General features: G+C 37.5%; 1 long non-coding RNA gene across 2 annotated transcripts in view; it reads right to left on the bottom strand.

Annotated features, from left to right (window-relative positions):
• LOC106036272 (uncharacterized) overlaps positions 1-21123 on the bottom strand; it is a 251628-nt gene that overhangs the window by 97812 nt on the left and 132693 nt on the right. The window contains exons 4-6 of one of the 2 annotated variants that reach the window (XR_010833491.1): positions 12607-19859; positions 2921-11201; positions 1954-2111 (exon numbers count right to left, since the gene is read on the bottom strand). The exons of the other annotated variant lie outside the window; for it this stretch is intronic. This is a non-coding gene — a long non-coding RNA (uncharacterized lncRNA). The remainder of the gene's footprint in view (positions 1-1953; positions 2112-2920; positions 11202-12606; positions 19860-21123) is intronic. 2 annotated transcript variants of the gene reach the window in all.

Here is a 21123-nt window from a genome sequence, read left to right as displayed (position 1 = left end):
TGCCTTAAACATTTGGGTCATCTGATATGTAATTTAAGCACAGCCTACATGACCCAGATTTCTAATGATACATCTCAGCAAATAATGACTAAAATGACACATTAGTGACAAAAACCAGGATTTGTCCCCAGATTCATAGAACATTTTCCACTGAAGGACTGCATCCACAACACACTTTTTTCCTGGGGTAGTCACAAGGTATAAATAAATTACGGGTAATATTTTCGTAAGTACACATATGATTTAGAAATCCATGCCCCATTATTTAAATTGAACGAAAATGTTTAGAGTGATTTCAAAGAGACTGAGATGCCGAAGTACTATAAAAAAAAATCCCACTAGGTTCTTCTAACATTCAGTGTCTGACCATAAATGCTTAGATGTCCCTTTGATGGTCAGTGAGATCTAATCTACTTAGTATCCAAGCTGCTTTCAGAACTCTGAATTAGACCCCTAAACAACATAAGTGCTTTTGAAAATGAGAGCTAGCAAAATCTTGTAGATATATTGGTTTTGTAAGTTAAGAGTAGCTGAAAATCTTAGCTGTAAGGTTCAACAACTTTAGGAGCCCTTGACCAAAAACCAACATTCTTCACCTATCAACATGAGAATGTAAACTAAGCACAGTCCTATAAACAGAGAGAATTGTCTAAGTTGATTTTCTTTTTCTCACTTAAAAACATGCTCATATTTACAGACCTAGGAATATTTTCCAAAAACTCTTTGGAACTTTTGCATATATAACAGTAGCTTAATTTTTTCCCTTAAATATGCCAAGTACTTTCAAAATTTTCACCCCAATTAAACAAATGAAGAATGATCTCCTAAGAAGAGCTGAAACAACATTGTATATTTTGATACATTTTTTATATATATTTTTTTCTGATGTGAAGCCTTTGTAGAGAAGGCAGTGATGTGTGTTATATACAGTCAACTGACTATTCATGTTTACAGGATACAATCCTCCAGTATGAAAGGTCTAAATTTTCTTTTTCTCCCTGTGGATTAACACAATTTGTCTTAAGCCTATGAGACCTGGAGAACTACTGAAGTAAATTGAGAAAACAAATTTGACAACTAGGTACTAATTTTCCAAGCTAAATTTTTAACTGTGGATATGGGAATTCTCTATGACACTGAACACTATCCAGAAAGCTAAATGCTCAAAAAACAGTATTTATTGTTGGTATGAGAATAAGAAAATACCTCTGCCTGATTCTCCTTGAAAATATTAGTCAGGTCAGCGTAATGCAGTGCTGAGGATACTTGAGACAGATATATTATTTGTTAATGTTTACTTTATGATATGTATGCAACATTAAACACTTGGGTAGATATGCAGTTAATATGAAACCATGCCTAGGTACCTTTATGATTTTTTCCCGTCAAAGCACATACTAAACATACTTTCATGAAAACTACTTTTGGGAATAGAAAAACTGTGCACAGAGTGATTTTATTTTAAAACAAAATCAAATTTCCTAGCCTATTTCTCAGCAAGTCATATCCTTTTTACATTTCACAGAAATGACATGTCATTAGGAAATGATGCTACTCTTGGTTACGTGGGCATGTCATGTTACAGTACATTAGAAAACATGATGTGCTGACATAACCATGCATGACCATTATTCAAAAGACACGTTATATCCTGGCAGTTCAGTAAGAGGCATATTTCATTCTCAGCACACATATTCTGCACATATTATAATCTACACATGCAAAATGTAAAAGATAAGGAAAAAAAATAAACAAAAAAGGAAACAGTGCAATCATGAAGTCAAATTACCCTTTATTCAGCATTCATCCAACTTCACATCTCAGTCCCCCCTTATACTGCATATGCAGAGTTTTCAGCATAGTCCCTGAGTGATCATTTATGCAAAACAAACCTCAAAAAATACAAATAATTATTTTTGAATACTAGTAGAAAATAAAATCACCTTTCTTTACCTCCATAGCTGTTATAGTTATCTTTGGATTTTATTCTTTCTCTGCTTTTGGTGTGTGTTAACATCTGGGACTCATCACGCTGTCCGGCATTTCAACAAAGATGATGTCACCGGTGCCAAATACTTTGACAAACATGGCTACTGCATAAATCTAAAGAACTGAAACACCAGACAAATTATGTTTATGATTAGAGACAAAATGAATCGTTTGTACCATGAGTTTAAGAGTTTAAGTACTTTAAACAGACTTCCTTTCCAGAGGGAAGACATTGACTTAAAACTGTAAAAGCAAGCTTTTTTTTTTTTTTTTAACTCTGAGAGTTTGGAAGAGCTTTTGATCTTCCAGTGTTCGTTACAACCTTGGGGAAGGTTAAGTTAACCCTTTGAACAAACATTCCTACCGGCTTCCAATGCACTCCAACAAATTAACTTAACCGCTAGCTAAATTGAATTCAAACTGCTCTTAGAGAACATGAACTGACATAGCTCAGCTCTGATGACAGGGAAATGAAAAAGAGTGAATTTGTTGCTGACATGCACCGAGGGGCCCAAACTCTCAATTCCTACGTCGGTGTGATTTCACCGCACAGAAGGGTAGGCGTGCAGTTGGCCAAGGTGTGAGTTGTGTGCTAGCGATGCAGAGACCCACGACACTGAGCACCACCTGCAGTGCTGCTGGCAGGGCAGGGAGTGGCAGGACAGTGACAGAGGACAGCTCTGTGCTAGGTTGCCTGGCCCCACCCTGCCGAGGGAGCAGTCGGCAGCTGCGGAGACCACTCCATCTACCACCACCTCTTCTCCAGCCACATGGAGGAATTTCTTTCTTAGCCTTTTCTTCCTGTGCACCCATCCGAAACCTAGCAGGCCTTTTCAAGGATTGCTTTGTTAAAGATATAATTCAAAAGGGAATTATTCAGTTCAGTACTGACCACTCCCACCAAGAGTTCACAAAAGCAGCATGACCCTACCAGTCTAGCAGGGAAGGAGACTCCCAAGAATGCAGGTTTATCAAGTGGAACGGCACCGTATGTGTTGCATTTCTCTTCTGCCAATGTTCACCTATGATTACAGGAATTGTGATCCATGGTTTCCCCAATAAGAGTGCAAACAAAAAAGATGAATAACAGAGGCATAGAATCACCTGGTCTTGCTATCAAGCCTAAACCTGGCACAGCACTGATTCTGAAGGGCAATAAGTGCACAGGGAACTTCTGTGACATGGTCACTGATTCATATTACAGCCGGCTTAATCATGTAACTACCAAACAAGCAGAGAAAGATGTATTTCAGCTAATGTATAAAAGTGAAATTCTAGAATACACATAAAATGGTAAAAAAGCAAACAAATTACAATATAGCAAAGGTGTCAGATAAGGATTTGAGTCCTTTAATCACATTGCTAATAAAGTTTGAATAAAATTAAGTCACCACCATTTATTATACCAGACAGAGTACAAGTTCAAATATTAAGCTAAAAAATGATTAACTCAGCTTTCAGCTGGCTCCGAAAGCATTCATCTGCACTTGATATTGGTGAATACTTTCACACCAGCAACTATTACTTTCAGCCCTCGGGTACAACATCTTGCACCCAGAAGCAGCAGGAACACATTTTTTTTTTCCCACACACAGGAATATTAACCTTTATACGACTGTAATATCTCCTTACGCTTAGCCATGCCAATATTTTCCTTTTGCTTTCTACCATATGCCTTAGTTTAAAATCTCTCTGATAAAACTAAAAGGACAGGGAATTTTATAAAACAGAATAATCCTGCTGAACATGCAATTAATTAACTGAAACATGCAGATGGATATTTTTGAAAGCTCTTACAGGCTCTAGACAAACACAGTGAGATAACAATGGCAAATTGTTTGGCTTACTAATTGTAACCAAATGTATGCCATTCTATCAAAACATTCTCAGGAGGATATCAAAGACTCTTTTTTAAGTAAACATTTTGTGTCATCCTTTTACTGAATGGAACAAGGGTCTCTAATAAAAATAGTGTATATCAAGGACCCTCAAAGAGGTTTATATACGTATTACTGACCTTTGAAAATGCAGCCTGAGAGGTACATTAATAATTTCACCCAGCTGAGCAATAAACATTCCTGCCAAAAGAATTATGTAAAATTACATAAACCCTTTTTAAAGAGAATACGTTTCAAGGAGATGTAAAGTATAGACTCAGTTACTTCAGCTTTTTTCTTTTTTCTTTTTTTTTTTTTAAAAGCTGTGTTCTACAGAAAGCATTTTAGTGTGTAAAATTTCTCTCCTTGTAAAATACTCCAAAGAGAAGCCAAAATTCAAACCTGATTTTAATGCATAGTACCTAAGTGGCATATGGTGCAAACTACAGAAAGTTTAGCATTGAGAAATAAGCAAACCACAGCCAAAATAGAAAGGCTTTTGACGTCTGAAGCAATTCATAGAACAGCAATGAACAGATAAAGGCAAATACTTTTTCATCATGGGATACTTTAACTTTTAAATAGAATATGTAATCCAAAGGGAGTTACCAAATAGTTAAAGCACTTGATCATTCTTAAAATGCAGATTGCAGTGCTGGAATGCTGAGAAAGAAAGGAAAAAACAAACAAACAAACAAAAGCAATTAAACACTTTTAAAAGAACCTTACAGTATAGCAATGGATCTAAGTCTTGGGAATTACATTAGTAAAACATTCATGCATGTTCCTGTTCAAACTTCACAGAAGAGTACTTTCCTTAAACAAATAGGCTAAAATTAAGAATCTTAAGGATAAACACCAGTATTTTGTCAGATCTGTCTTCTGTAATAAGTAAATCTGTTCTTCAATTTTCCCCAAGATGCTCAAAAAATCCTTATTCTAAAAAATAGTAAACATTACATAAATTTCATTCACACAGAATAAATACCTGAATGGAAAAAAATATGCTGCCATGGGGTCTGAACTAAGAAGTTTTATGCATGAAACTATAGGGAATTTCAGCTTTGTACAATGCTGCAATAGTTCTTTCCTGGCATTTCTGAGAATTCCTAGTATAAATATAACAAGAAAAAACTGCTTGATTGCAACTTGATTTTTAGAATCAGAAAGGAGCTCCCTCAAACAGATTTTTAGCACAGATTCCTCTAATAAACCTGCAAAATGTTTTCTCAAAACTTGCTCTAGAGAAGCTTACAGGAAACTTGGACGAAATTTTCAAGATCCTAGAAAAAGTGATGACATTGCTAGTTACCAACTCATTCCTCATAGTTCTTTAATTAGTTCTGACATCCATGAGTCAAGGCTGCAGGAAATGCTCCCAATATTAGTGGAAAAACAGGTGTAAGAGGCTGAGATGGTGGCTGACAGGATTACCACCCTCAGAAAGGCAGGGTTGCCGTAATATTGTTTCTCTTCATCTTCCCTTTCTTTCTTCCTTCTAGGCGGTGAACAGACTGTAAAATGAGCACTACAGAAATGTGAAAAGAGAGAACTTTCTTCTGGTCCTTCTATCCTTTATAAATCTATCTATCTACAAAAAACAGAATAAAAATCAAAGTGCATAAAAGTTTTTGCATAAGAACAACCAGGCTGCAAGAGACCAAAGGTCTCTCAAGCAGAGTACCACCTCCAGCAGCAGCCAGTAGCAGAAACGTGGGGAAGAGCAGAGGAACCTGGCTTGTACTTAAGAGATCCCTCTGCCTGATTGTACTTTTCCCAGCCACTGGCACACAGTGTGCTTGGGACTTCCTTTGGTTGCTGGAGGCCAGGCTGTTCAGTAGCTCTCTCATGGCTCTCTCTTTATCCTCACTAACCTGTCACTTTTGCCAAGGGATAGTATAGGGCAAAACAGGGATGATTGTCGATGAGAAGAAAGAGCAAGAGGAAATTCTTTAAAGAGTGGTTGGTGCATGTGCTGCTCAAGAACCAAAGCAGAGGAGTAAGGTCCGTAACTCCAGAGAGGGAATTGCAAAGCCCCATGCAATTGTTTAGCCACTGAGGGCTGATCTACGTCACACAGGTTTAGCTGCACAACGTCCAGTCCTAACTAATTGCAGTTCTAATCGTAATCATTTTAGTTGTGATTTTTAAAATTATTATTACTCCTTTGTATTCAGAAGGCTGGTAAGTTGTTGATCTTACAGAAGCATAGGCAGATTCAGTTTCTATAGAAAACTTAGTGGTATGTACAATGGGCAGTTCAAAGCACGGCACTAAACCATAGCAACAAGGAATTAAATTATAGTTAAGGGCATGACCTTCCTAGATGAAAGACAACTAACGGCATTTTTTTCCACAGATTTCTTTAAAATTTCATAAAAGAAAATCATCAACTAATGCAAGTGAGCCCTAGAGCTGCTTTAACATTAATTTCATTGGAGATGTGGTACTAGTGATATGACCAAAAGAATGAAATAATAGGAAATGGGAAGCTGAAATACTGGAGGGAAAAGAAGTACTTTTAAAATTTCTGCTGGCAGTATCCAATAATCAATTTAATAATTCAATGTCTAAAATGTTCCTCACAGATTTTTTTTTTCAAGATTTGCTGTTTATTTTTACTTTCTACAGGCCTGATGTTTCCTTTCAGACTTTCCTTCTAGATTGGAGCTATATGAGACTGACAGCTTCGGAGGTATACAAAATCATTCAAGTAACCGTATATTCAAGGATTTGGTGCTACATTCCAGCTGTTCTTTGGAAGAGCAAAGGCTTGGGAATTACCACATGAAAAATGAAAAGAGTTGGCAAGGACTACTAATTAGTTTGGAAGAAACTGTATTATCATGATATACTAATAGAAATAAAACTGGCGAAAAGAAAATCTGCCTTTTCTTAGGTAGAATTCTTCTATGTCCCACCTCATCATAACAATGACCGTGTTAGAATTGCTCAGGTAGATAACAATCTGAAATTATTCATTAAGACAAATTACTACAACCTCCTGCCTATATTCATTCCAATTTTATTACTACGTAAGAAATCCCACTGTCTTCGCTGCAATTAATCAGAGCCAGTATGAGTGCAAATGGAAGAATCAGGCCCAATATAGCCACAGGACATAGATGTTTAGCAGTGGCTCCAAGCATACTTTCCCCCCCTCTTTGCTAAAGTTTGGCAGCTTTCTTTCAGCCCATTTCTATCAAATAGTTTATATTAATGAGATAAAGAATTTTATGGCTCACAGTCTGGAATGTCTTCCTCTAGATCTTGGAAAGATTTAACACAATGATGAATAAGCATCTTCAATTTTTAATTTATATTATTAAAACACTCTGTTATGATCAACAAGTTTGTGGGTTCATTTTAGTTTCATCTGAATGACAAACTATATTCTGACTGCAGCATTTCAGACTATACCTGCAAAATATCAGGCTCCAGATCAAGATAATTTTCTCCCTTCCTTTCCTGTTTCCCCCTCCTCCTGCATTCTTCTGCTATATTTTACTGCCCTTCTGAAAAGAGATTTTCTCCTTTATTTGTTATTTTCCCTTTATGTGCAGCCCTTCCTTCAGGCAGAAGTTTAGAATGTAGTTTTCTCTTCATATTGAAATTAAAATTCCATTGAATCAATTGAGCAGGAATGCAAATGTCTTCAGATATTTCTTTTTTTTTATTAAGGAGAAAAAATATTAATAAGTGTCTTAGCCAGAAAATGTACTCTGCTGCCACTGTGAACAACTCCACCTCCTCTCTGATTTCCTAGGCTGTGCATTTGAGCAACAGCTTTTTGCTCGCTGTTGTATTCTGGAACAGTTGAAATATTTCCGTTATCCTGTATGGCCAGATTGGAGTCACCTGCCAAGACAGGAAGGAGTGGCATAGCCTGGGGGCAGGTTTCCCTAGGAATGTAATAAGGTACCTGGTGCAGTTCTAAGTGGCCCCTCTCTTAATAAACCATTCATGTGCTACATACGGGATTCTGGATCTATTTTGCAGAGACTTCAGAAATGGCAAAGAGAAATGGTTTCAGCAGGAGATAATGGGCTTTATGACTTTTCCCAAATTATTCCCCCTTTTAGTAGCATCATCTTGTCGGGTGACATCTGGAATGATTAGAGGATGATATTTTAGACTGACAACTGGGCTGTCATTCACACTGTCAGTCAGCAAACATCCATGTTGCCCAGGGTTACAAAACTAGTTTATGCCTTTGTCCTGTAGTATTTAGTGCTGCTGATTCTATACCTTGATTTCAGATGAAGCGGTTCTGACAGCTAGTGCCAGAGGCAGGCAGAGAGCTCCTGTTGATGGTGGGAGTCCCGTGGTGCCTTTGTGTGCGACAGTTTTAGTGCTTCTGCGGCAGCCCATCAGGCAGGACATAGCCCTATAGTAGTAGGGTGGGTCTAGTAAGTTCCTCTGTTTTCAAAAAATAGAAGGCCAATATTTAATCTATGCCCTAGAAACACATCTAAGTATTTTAGGCTTAAGTATCTGAATAGGAGCTTTCTTAAACCACACAGTTGTCTGCAGAAATATTACCCTAAAGAAGACCATAATGAAAACCAGCCCAAAACAGCAACTTGAGGCTCTGAGGATAAGCAGTCCCTACGCTTTCCTCAGTTTAAAAAAGCACCCTCACCAAATCACCAGCAAGAATAAAATAACTGTGCTCCACAGCAACACCTTCACACTGCACAACTGCCCCTTGTTACAGAGTCCAAATACCTTCCTACTCACTCACTGCCTTTGTGAGCATTCCTGGCCAAAACAAAGGCCTCTGCTTTTAAATGTTTTTGAGAACCCAGCTTTGGGATCCAAAATCCAGATTTTCAAAGGGAAAAAGTACCAGCAGTTCTCAGAAACATCAAAGCAATTTTGTGAGTGTGTACCAACTCTGATATTCAAGACCTAGAACACTACCATCAGGAAATCAAGAACAGAAACACCAAAGACAGCTTCCCTGCAGGTTTCTTTCACTTCTTTTTGCTTCAATGTATTCTTCTGTTAACACTAAAATAATAACATTTCTTACAGGAACACTGAGCAAATGAGATGCTCACAAAACCTAAAAATTTATAACTAATGAACTAGCTGATAAATTAAGACAAAGAATGCTAACATCCAGTTTGTTATCAGTGAGCAGCTAAGTAATTTGCTATTATTTCCAGACAGGTAACAGTGCAAGACATCCTAGCGCACTGTTTCACAGACCAGTTTAAAACTGATAACACGCGTCTGTGACATCTGCCTTCTGCAAGTAGGTTTGCAGTCTTGTCCTCAGAAAATGTAAAATGAAAAGAGTGTGCTCAAGGCAAATTTGCCTAAAAATTCAATAAAAGTGCCTTAAAACACAGTCAGAAGTTGCACAGACTGAAGGCAAAGAAGTCCTCCAGTAATGTTTCTAGCTAATGTTTCTGAAGCATGTAAAGAAGTAATCCAATTTCATAAATAAGCTGGAGAAAAAGGATGCCTTCCAAAAATATTTTTGCCTATTGTATGCATGTGAGAGCATAATGTCCCTACTTGGGTCTGTCTTGCGGCCCCTGTGTACTTTATTCCTGGCGCTCTACTACAGGATGTTTACCAATTACAGCAGCAGAGAAGCTGAAAGTGGAACAGAACAAGCATTTAGATATGTGTGGACAGGGTGTTGAAACAAAAAGAAAAAAAGCTGTTTGAAGCATGCTTTTGTAGCATTGTACTGGAGCTCAATCCAACGCCCCTCTAAAGAGCAACAGGAAAGCAAAGCAATCACTATAATTTATTTACACTAACTTTTTTAATAGTTCAGTGTGATTCTTTCCGAGTAGCATCTCACAAAACTGGTTGTTAAGTATAAATTAAAACTACTCAAGAGGTAATATTTGTAAAGCACTTTTGCATCCACAGATGAATGCTGCTGTATAATATGAACATTGACATATTTGACAAGGCAACAGCGTTAAGCGTGATACAGAGTCAGACTAAAGATTTTTTTCTTGTCTGAAAAGCCCTTGTTTTGTTACTAATATTAGAGCTACAGAGGCCTATTTGACAAAAAGCACCTCCTAATTTGAGAGCTGTAGCTCTTACGCTCCATAGTAGCAGCTATTTACCTGGTTGGCTCACTCTTCACAAAATGTGCCCATTAAGCTCAGGGTATAAAGCCAAAAAAAAAATAACAGCCACTCTACTGAGCATGACTGAACAAGCAACTGTGCTGGTATGTGTTTGATAAGAGACAGCAGAGGAAAAGGATATAAACCTTGGGTTGTAAGACAGGAGTTTACATATTCTATTTAGAACAATAGGGAAAGCTATTATTGACTTCATTGGGAATAACTCATAGCAGCACAAATTCTCTCTGGTTGCAGGTGTTTGGAGGATTTTCCCTGAGGGAAGTTTTATGATATATATATATATATACATACATACATATACAACACCAGTTTATGTCAAGGGAATTTATGCATGCATTCTCAACCGAGAGTAAATTTTAGCCCTTTTCTTGTTCACTGATGTTACACAAGCATTTTCCTGGCTTGTCAGGGCTAAATTAAATTGGGCAACGTTCTGTGTGTGTTTGATGTCTGCTAAATGAAGTGAGCTTCCAATTCGTCATATTTACTCAAGCTCACTCAACTCTCGTAAAAATTAAAATGTTCCAGTTAATTTAACGAGATAATTTAGCTTCTCTCAAATCTTTCTTGCTCAACATTTGTTGCTGTTTAGAAGTGGGGGGTATGTGCTGCCATGTAATTCTTTGGACAGCTCTGAGGACTTAATAGTTAACAGTAGACATTTTAGGTGCTGGTCTGACACTGTGTTTAATCTCAGATAAGTTCCTGAGCTGCCACTTGAGAGGGAAAGTCTAGGATCAGGCTCTTTGGATTCATTATTTAAAGAAAAGGGGTCACGCAAAAAGCCACTGAATATTTAGGAAAGAATCAGGGTGGATAAGGTAGCAGCTCTGTTGAGAAATAAAAGCTTGCACACTGAATAACTTGGATACAAATGGAAAGTAGTGAAGGGCTCTGAGAACCAAAATAATCAACATATCCACACCTAAAGCTATTTACGCTTGATACTTGGAGATAACAGCTCTGTCCTGAGATGAATGTCTGCCTTGATCTTGCAACTCTCTTACATCAATCTAGACAAGGAAGCCAAAACATCATGCAGTATTACTGGTGTATATGTGCTACAGTCCACTGAAATTAATACTTAATGAAAGGAATCAAGAGCAATAATTTAAGATTGCCCATACCTATAAAACAGAGATTACTCACAGGAACTTGTAGTATTGTCTCTCTGCAAACTAGCATCACTGGATGTTATCTGCGGGCTTGAGCACTAAAAAGACAAAAAGGTGCAGTAACTACTAAAGTCAGAAATCCCATTATAACCAAAGAGTAGGTCATGCAGCAGATTGAGTGATAGATAGCAGCACCAAAACGTGTGCTGTGTAATAGGTCCTCAAAGATCCAAAGTACTGAATTGTAGACAACACTGAAATACTATTCTCATGTTCATTTTGGGCTATGGTAAGAATCAGGGGTAGAATGAGGGTTACTTTTCCTGGCTGGTTGTATTTAATCACATTCAGTTGCTGGTGATCAAGTTGCAGAAACACAAGAGACTGCGCAAACATCTCAAAGGCCTTTGGAAAGATTTGTACGTGTTGAAGGGACAAAGTAGTGGATTGTGCACAGCCTTTCCTCTCCCCAGAGGAGATAGGCTGTTTGTGACCTGGCCCATGTCTCCTTCTGCAGAAGCTGGAAGACTGGGGGTGCCAGGGTGGTGCATGAGATACTGCTTTTGGCTTCATTGCACTTGAAAATACTACTCCTGCTCTTGATGGAGCAGACAGGAAATCTTGAGAGATCAGACTCCTAACAGAACTGGATGTCTAAAGCTAAGCAAAACTCTTCTAAGTCTCACATATGGGTGACTTAACACACTCCGCTTTCAGTCTTTTTGCAATTTGCTTTGACACAGTGGAAGACACAATCACATTTTGATAAGAATTCATTAAGCATCCTATCAGCCTAGCAATATTCAGTATACCCTGAAGAACATGCAGACAGGTGAACTACCAAAAGCTAGTACAAAATGCAAAACAATTTAAACAAAATGGTGCTGGGGACTTGAATAAAATTACAGCTATGTGCCTCTCTTGCTGTAGAATCAAAACCAAAGCAGAGTGCACCTGGTTCTGTTACGTAAACCTTGGTGTAAGTTTGCCAAAAAGTTTGCAAACCTGTCAGCAAAACCAGGAAAAGAAAAGAAGAAGAAGAAAAAAAAGGAAGAGCTGTTAAAAACAGCAGTTAAAACACCTTCAACAATCAAGGATGACTGTAATTCACCCTTGGGGAGATGCATCCGTATGTGTGATGAGATACCATTACCATGATAACAAATATACATCTCTCTCTTTTTTTTTATAATGTGCTGCAGTTCTCCCCCCCCCCCCCGAACCTTAGAGTGTTTTCATTTAAAATCCATTCAGAAAGACAGTCAACATGGACATCAATAATAGTAATATCAAATGACAGTGAAAAGAAAACATGATGCAAGAACATGATGGCAAAATTAAAATTATCATTAAATGACTTTACAATGATAAAAGCATTTCAGGAATACAGCATCATTTCGTATCACTTTCTATGTAAGGGGTAATGCAGAGATAAAGGGGAGCTGGCAAAAAGAAAATTAAGAATAGCCAAGAACCTGAAAAAAATAAAAATAAAATCCTCACCTGAAGAGAAGTTGAAAGAACGGGGTTATTTACATTAGAAAGGAGACACATAAGAAGGGCATGATCCAAGTATGAAACCTGAATAGCTGGGAAAGGCTCTTAGGAGCTTCACCTAAGAAAAAGGGATTTACTGAAATGAAAAGGTGGCAAATGCAACTATGATAAAGAGAAACTTATTATTTTGGTTTCATAATTAAACTACGGTAGAGAGCTGAGTATTTTTTCCATTTTCCACTGTACAGTGCAATGTAGTCAAAATGGACATGAAGAATTTATAACAATACACATAAATGTATAAATCTAACAAACTTTTTCAGAGAAAGCAAAATATTTAATTTAAACTTCATAGTGTTGATTCCAGTTCTTTCATTTGGGAAAAACATGTTACAGGTATGGGACCCTGTAGGAAGAAGGACATGGAGTGGAAGGAGCTCCAGATTCTGCAGTAAGAGTGTGGAGGGCTCGAAACCCAGCCAGACCAGCTCCCTAGCCACAGCTGATGGGAATTCCTGAGATCAGGATTTCAAGATGTCTTTTCTATCAAAAAAAGGGAAAGGGCTTCCTGGAATGCTGCTGAAGCCTTGCAGCTCTCCTGTGAATGGAGGAGAGAACTGATTATCAAAGGAATTTGGCAAAATGTTATCCTTTTATAGCTGAGAACTCGAATCTGGTAACAAAAAAGAGAGAATGAAGTGGGAGCCAGAAGTAGAGATAGCAGAATAAAATACATTTTCAGCTCCTTTCAGGGTAAAAAAAAAGCCATTGTTCAGCCCCTATACCAAAGATGGAAAAAGCACACACGTGCACGAAATTCACAGGCTGAGCATTACTTGCAGCTCTTTCAGATGATGAATAATGCAGATGAGGTTGATAAGACGATGGAGGTGTTTCTGCTGGCTGCTGCAGCATGTAGAGGTTGCCTTTCATACAGGACAGAAAGTCAAATGAGGCCCATGTAACTGTTCAAAATTTATTAGAATGACCTTAGTTAAGCTTTGCTTCCATGCACACTATGGTATATGCTAATATAGCCTGGAGCAACAGCAGTAGTGGTGTTGGCACTTCCTGAAATATTTCCACTACTTGAAAGCCATTGGATTTGTTAAAATTTCTAAAAGGATTCTAACAGGATGAACTAGGTTTTTTCCTTTACTTTCTCCAAGCCATTATAATACTATTACACAGAGCTTTTCATCTTCAAAGATCTTTACAAATCTTAGCAATTCACAGTAACTGAACTATATAAAAATATAATAAAACTCATTTTTGCTGTCTTGCTAATTTTTTCTCTTATTATTTGTAAGAATTAATTTTATAATAGCAATAACTTCTTTAACTGAGCTGGTTCTGTAAATGTAAACATAAAACTCATTGCTAAATTGAATGTTGTAATAATAATAATAACATATTTTCTAACTCCCTGCTATTCCAACAGTAGATGACAGTACTTTTCTCCTTTCAGTGTACATAGCTAATTCATTGCTATTTTATTATTTAAACCACAAGCAGGAATAACATCAAAATAAGTACTACCAAAGAAATCATTTTACCAAATATAACCATATCTAATATCTGTGGCAGATAAGAATACAAGGAAGTAATTTTATTATTCCCCTTTTCCTTTCTGAGCAGTTGCTCTAATAACATGTAAAATTTTCACACAGCTTTCAAGTCTCTGGTGTACAACCAGGTAATTTCTCTCCTTAACATTAAAGGTCTGTGCTTGCTAACCAGGGGCAAATGCACCTCTGCTCTTGCTCACTTTAATGGATGCTGAAGGCACCCACCAACTGACAGGACTGACTCTTCTGGGCTTTACTTCACATCAAAAAAAAAGTATATTACACAACACAAGGTGCTTCTCAGTGAAAGGAAGGGTATCTGGATCCAGGCCTTGATGAAGCAGTTCTGTGCACCTAAAGACTCACAAGCACCTTTGCCCACTTATTCCCAACAGCACGTGGGAAGCTCAAAGGCTGCTAGCTTGCTCCTGGAGACCTTACTGATGCAAAACGCCTACTGAAGCCAAGCACTTTCTACTCCCAGCACTATTACAAGTGTCCCAGTTTGAACAGTCTAATAATACTTAGCAATAACTTCTTTGAAGGCAGAGAAAGGGTCAGGCTTTTGATGGCCCTAAAACATTTCCTAACTGAGGCCTAATTCTGCAACCCTTTTTCACACTGAATAGCACTTAGCCGTCCCAGTGATGCCAAGGTGACAGCTTGCACGAACTGTCACTGCAGAGGCAGAGGAAGGAACCGAAAAAATAAATTTACATGTAAAATTGACTGGGCATTAATATCACTCACTCATTCTTCTATCTTAGCTTCTTCCACAGAAAGAAAGTATTTCACATCATCAAACTGTCTTTTGCATGGGGTCCAATAAAGTGTCATGAACATATAAATACTAGAGTTCCTACTCTAGGCAGAAGGAAACTGAGGCAATACCTTCTCCACAGCAAGTGGAGTCAGATGGGCAAGATCTTCTAGCTTCTACACAAAGACTGGTCTGTAGCTTACTGCGGAGTGTAGAGTCTTTGGTGTGGCTGAATGAATAGAAGACTACATACCTAAAATAATAGAAAACAGGAGAGTGGCAGGTCATAAACATAAAGAAGCCTGCAAAGAAAAACCCACTCATTTTTTTTTCTCACAGCATCCTTGCGGTGTTTTTTTTTTTGTGTGTGTGTGTTTGCTTTTTTCCTGCCAACTGATTCCAATACTGAACACTAAAGCCTGGGTTCTGGCCTCCTGGTAATAAGTAATTTGCAAGAGCCTGGTCACAGAGAGGTCAGAAAACCATGTAAATTGCTTGGATGGGAAAGCTGCTTTCACAGGAAGAAGCAGTAGGTGGTAGAGAGGCTCCCTGCCACAATTTTGCATTCCCCGGACATAGTGATATAGAAAGAGACAAGAGAGCAACACTGTCTTCTCCCACCGGGCACCCTTCAGCTGCCCTCTGTGGCAGGGATGGATCTCAAGCCTCTGGATGCACTGAAAATGGTAGATAGTGTTGCTATAAGGGATAGAAACCACCCTCAATTTCAACACAACTTTTTTGCTATTAGGCAAGCAATTTCTTGAAACAGGGTCCTATGGCTGAATATGTTACAGTGAGTTTTACTATATGCACGGTTACACGTGTTTAACTTCTAATGTCACCTACCCAGAGAGGGGAATGAGATAATACACCTTCCGGTACTGGACAAGTCTTCCTTCTGGGAGATTTACTGTAGTGTTTGAATTTAATTTCACTGATGAACGCAGTTTAAAGATATGGGGAAAATGGAAGCTTACAGAACATGCTGCAGGAACTCCTACTTGTTCAGCCAGGGTTGCTCTCACCCACATGCAGAACCAACTGATGGGTTGATTTGGGATAGCTCGTTATAGAGAAAGGTCTAATTCATTGAGAAGCAACATTCTTGCATGCTTTTCAATTCTGGGTTACCCAAGAGAACATGACCCATTCCCATGGGTCTTCTCTCCTCTCCCATGCCACACGACATGCCTCTACTGTTTACTCTGCAGACCCCCGAGCAAAACAGCTGAATAAAACCCTTGGGAAAACAATAACAGGAAATACTTCACTAAGGAGCTAGTACTGCCGTGATGCATACAACCCACCACCAAGTAAGTCATGCAGCTTCCTTCCACGTGTCAAACAAGCAGTTCTCATTGTGTGTATTGTGAAATGAGCATTCAGCTTTGCCAACTCCATTGTTCAGCTGCATCTCAAATCCTGCTTGTTTGGTATTGGAACTATAGCAATCTTACCAAATGAGATTAAAATATTTTTTACCTCACAAGATTTGAGTTCTGAATATTCTATGATAAATCTCATTATACACACAACAAGACATAAAATATTTCAGACAGCATTATACATCGTGTTTCTGTCCAAACATAAGTATTAGGACTAAATACAGTGGCAGTGCAATAAACACCATCACATGTCCCTTCGAGGGACATTTTTCAACCAACCTTTGCACTAAAAAAAACATGGCTGGTCTGTGCTATTTAATTAATATTTAGGCTTAAAGATCACCCCTTGCTTTTTATTAAAAAAAAAGAAAGAAAGAAAAAAAAAAGAAAAGCCTTTTCTCTGGATTAACACAAATATAAAACGGAAAGACTGTGGAATATAAAGGCCATGGGTTGCATTTTGCACAGGATAGGTTCTGGTTGAATGAGATCTGGGACGTGTGCCAAATTAATAGAAAAAATCCTGTTCTTCCTCTCCAATAGCCACAATGTTCATTATTAAGAAAAGCATATGAACCACAGGATTTGATTTTAATAACACCAATGACTTCATTAATCTGTACTTTCCATTTAGCCTCATTATTGAGTAAATGCTGAGTTAATGCAGCACCTATTATTGTTGGATTTTCCATGAAAAACCTCCTTTCCCTCTTCTTTTTTTATTCATTCAAGGACTATCAGGTGTGTGTGTCATGTTTTTAAACAGGCCGTCTGCTGTCAATGGCTGTTTTCTTACCTCAGGTCTATGCAGCTACTCCAGTAATGTGCAGTCTACAATGCAGACAGTAACAACAACAACAAAATCAAAACAAAACAAAAAAACACCACCAGCAACAAAAGGCCCAACAACACACACAAGAGAACAAAACCTTGATAAAACCACTCCTAACCAAAACCCATATTTGTTTTGGTGTTGTTTTAAATGCTGTCATGTCAAGGAGCCTCTTAGTATCACCTGCAACTGAGATGATCTTTCCTGGATGCTCCATGCGGCCTCCTTCTAAATCAAGATTGCTGATGGCCAACATTGCTTTGTATCTGCCGAACAAATAGTGGCCTTTTGTCCAGCACAAGTTCCTAAACAAACTTAATCTCTCTAACACTGTGACAGATGACATTTAGATGTCCTTGTTACCCTTAAAATGAGTTTTATTGACAATCAGAGAACAAAAAGAAGGCCCAGATAAAGCCCAACGTTTTATAGGCCTGCTAACAACATCTTAGTTCTTAGTGCAGAGGGTGTAGAAAAAGCCTGGAGTTGCCCCCATTTTCCCCTGCTTTGCTATATCACCATGACAACAGATATAGAAATCACTTAGTGACTCCTAGAAAGAAAACACAGTGACACAGTACCCCTTGTATGGCGAATCAAACTAAAGCCTGCATTCAAATGGCTATTCAGCATGGGCATTCATGTAGAGGATGGGGTGGATTTTACACAGGTAACAACAACAGAAAGGCCAGCAAGCACTCCAGCCACAGCATATGGTAAAGTCTCTGTTTAATTAACGCATCCTCAATAGAATTTATCCATTTTAAATTTGTTTTCTTTTACTTGAAACATCATTAATGTAAAGGGCAACATTAATCAACATCTTGCAACTTAAAAGGGCATTAAAAAGTGATCTCACCCCCCTCCCAACACACACACACACACCACAGCAGAATCTTTTCAAATACTTTTGCTAACTGCGTCTGCTTCCAGGCAGGCTGAGGGCTTCGTCGGAAGGCAAATCTAGAGAGGCCTCTACCGGCCAGCCTGACAACGTGCAACTTTTCTATTTTTAGTGGACTTGGAAAAGCAAGCAGTGAAGTATCCGCAAGCTTTTATCTTAAAGTTGCACACAGAACGGATTACTGATAAATATATTGTGCAAAACATGGGATAATTATGCTTTTTTGAAGCTACCGTGTATAGTATAACTTTGCTTTAAAAAATTAAAAAATAGGAAGACTAAAGATTTATCCTGGCTGTGACGTATTTACTTCTATGACATTTTGAGACATTTTAAGATTATAGGCCTAAAAATTAATGGGCAATCATTTTTCTTTGTGCACAGGGTTCACCTGAAACTTGGGATTTAAAGCCACAAAAATTTGAAAATGTTGTATGCATGTGGCATTTTATATACGCATTTCTCACAACTAGACTAAAACATACATCAAAGCTCAGAGAAATTAAGAGCACAAGAAAATGAAGTTATTGAATGATAGGGGAACCCTGCCTTTCTGGGCTTTCCACAGTGACAACACAAAGACAAAGAACTTCAAAATCTTACCTCCAGGTTCTTGGAGGTAAAATTTGATATTTTAACAATGGTCAGTGTGCTCTATGCAAATATCAGTAGTTCTGGGAAAAAAAGAAAAAAAAGTGTTTCTGCATTTTCTTCAAAACTATGAAGCGAGTTTGAAGATATTTATAACTAAAATGACTTTCTTTTTTTTAATTCCTGGAATTCATATGGCCAAATATCAAACAAAACCATGGGAATAAGAAATAGTTACCTAAGAATCACCTATTGCTTCACTTACAGGAAACTTCTTAACACCTAAACCAATGGAAAATGGGCAAACTGACAGATCTAGTGAAATGAATCCCTAGCTTGAAGGCTGAAAAATGACACTGATACAAATAAAGTGCAAAATGTTGATAGTGAATATAATTAACCCTGGAAGCACTTACCTCAGGCTGTAGTAGGCTTCTCCAAAATCTAACCTTAACTTTCAAAGATATTTTTTTCCATGAAATAGAATAGTCATCCTCATAACTTCTAATCTTAAAGCTAGTTAATATATATATATTTCTTTTAAGTCTGCATTGAAGATTATTTGCATTATAGTTGTAGTTAGAAAACTTTCAGTTCTTGGGTGATCTATATCTTTTTTTTTTTTTTCCCCTAAAATAAAATGATTTAGTAAATATAGAGTACTATTTACCAAAATCTTAACATTTACACAATAAATACCACATCACAAATTTATTTGTCCTTCACCTCAAAGGAATGGGCGAAAAAAATGTTATATTGTTACAATATCTCTCTGATCCAGTATAAATTAGAAGAACTTTGAGAGTAGGGAAATAACTACTGCATCTAGCCTGGATTTGCATGTATTTCTCAGATAGAAGATAGCATTCAATTTTTATTTACTTTTCATTATTGCTAATTTCTGTATTTGCCCATACCTCCATATAAAAAACAGCTAATTTTACCTGTGATTACCTTTTCCCAGAAGGGCTGGAGTGGGGAGGGGAGATGTAATACAGGTCAATTCCTACCTCATGGTCAATGCAGTCTTTAAAAAATAAACAGCAGCTCTGGAGCTCACCCTGCCAGTCCCAACAGTGACACCTCCTGGGGCAAGCGGGCTCCAGACAGCTGCAGGATTTTCTCCGCTTTGAAGTACAGTGAGAGCTCCCCTCTGCAGAGCTGCACAAGTTACAGTCTGGGAGTTTCTTTGAAGAAACTTTTTGGTACTGAAGCGCTGCAGGGAGGAAAAGGAACAATCCTGTTTAATTACATCAGTTTAGCGAGGAAAGCACAAGGAGCCAGCTGCCATGTGGATGGACAATATGACACATTAATGGTATCCTTCAGATATTTCATTTAAAAAATGGATTCAGTTGGGGAAATCTTGTTCCAGAAATAGTTTTGCAGTACTTCCAGAAAGTGCATGGCAAACATTAGCCACTATGGCTTTTTTTTTCTTTTTTTTTCTTTCTTTTTTTTTCTTTTTTTTTTTTTTCTGGCTTTGGTGCTTTTGTTTTGTTTTGATTTTGTAGTACAAGCTCACCTATGAGGAAAAGCTAGAAACACTTAAAATGAAAATTTCTACAGGATGCAGGCCATTTCATAAAAGATATTTAAAAACTATGGGCCAAATAGCTTAAAATCTACAGGTCCTGCAATCTCTCCATAACAGGCACACATCTTTGAACAACAGGAACTGAGTGAAGTCATGAGTATTAGACTTTGTAAGAACAACAAAAAATGTCCTGAAAGCAAATTGATAAAACATATTAGAGGAAAAACATATTCTAAATATGCCTAGATTTAGAATTTCCTTTACCCGTCATTCTTCATGCACTTAAGATAACCAACCAAACAAAACACACACACACAAATAAACAAACAAACAAAAAAACAGATGCAAATGAAAAACAAGACCACCTCTTTGCAAGGGGAGCCTTTTCTTCCTTTAGATTCTTGCAGTACTAACGATGAATAAAAATATCACCAACCAGTTCACAAAGGCCAAAATATCCACAATGGTCTTTGATGTCAGCCTAGTAAAAATAAATTCTAAGAATCATACATTTTTAGGACTATGGACTGTCAGCATTTCATAGAGGAATCTCTGGCATGTGGTAATTTCCTGACAGAGATACAATTACACAGATTTGGTGACATCAAAGTGTAAAAAATCTCTCACAAATTGGTTGAGAGTTTTATTTTATTTTATTTTATTTTATTTTATTTTATTTTATTTTATTTTATTTTATTTTTTTTTATTTCTAGTGAGTTCATTATTTCTATTTAAAAATCCAAAGAAACAGCATATATAGAGCCAAATAATAAACATTTTCAATGTGTAAATTTCCAGGAAATGATTCTGTGGACAAAAGATACACAATTCCAATCAAATCTAACAAGTGATCTCTCAGATTTCTAGTAACTAGAAAGCATGTAGAGCACTTGGAATAAAAACAACATAAAGCAAAACCTCTAGAGATCTGTTTTTGCAGGTA

Source organism: Anser cygnoides, chromosome 9 (assembly GCF_040182565.1).
Source record: "Anser cygnoides isolate HZ-2024a breed goose chromosome 9, Taihu_goose_T2T_genome, whole genome shotgun sequence".
Taxonomy (NCBI): Eukaryota; Metazoa; Chordata; class Aves; order Anseriformes; family Anatidae; genus Anser; species Anser cygnoides.
Note: the sequence above shows the minus strand (reverse complement) of the source record. Positions and strands in the feature narration are given on the sequence as shown.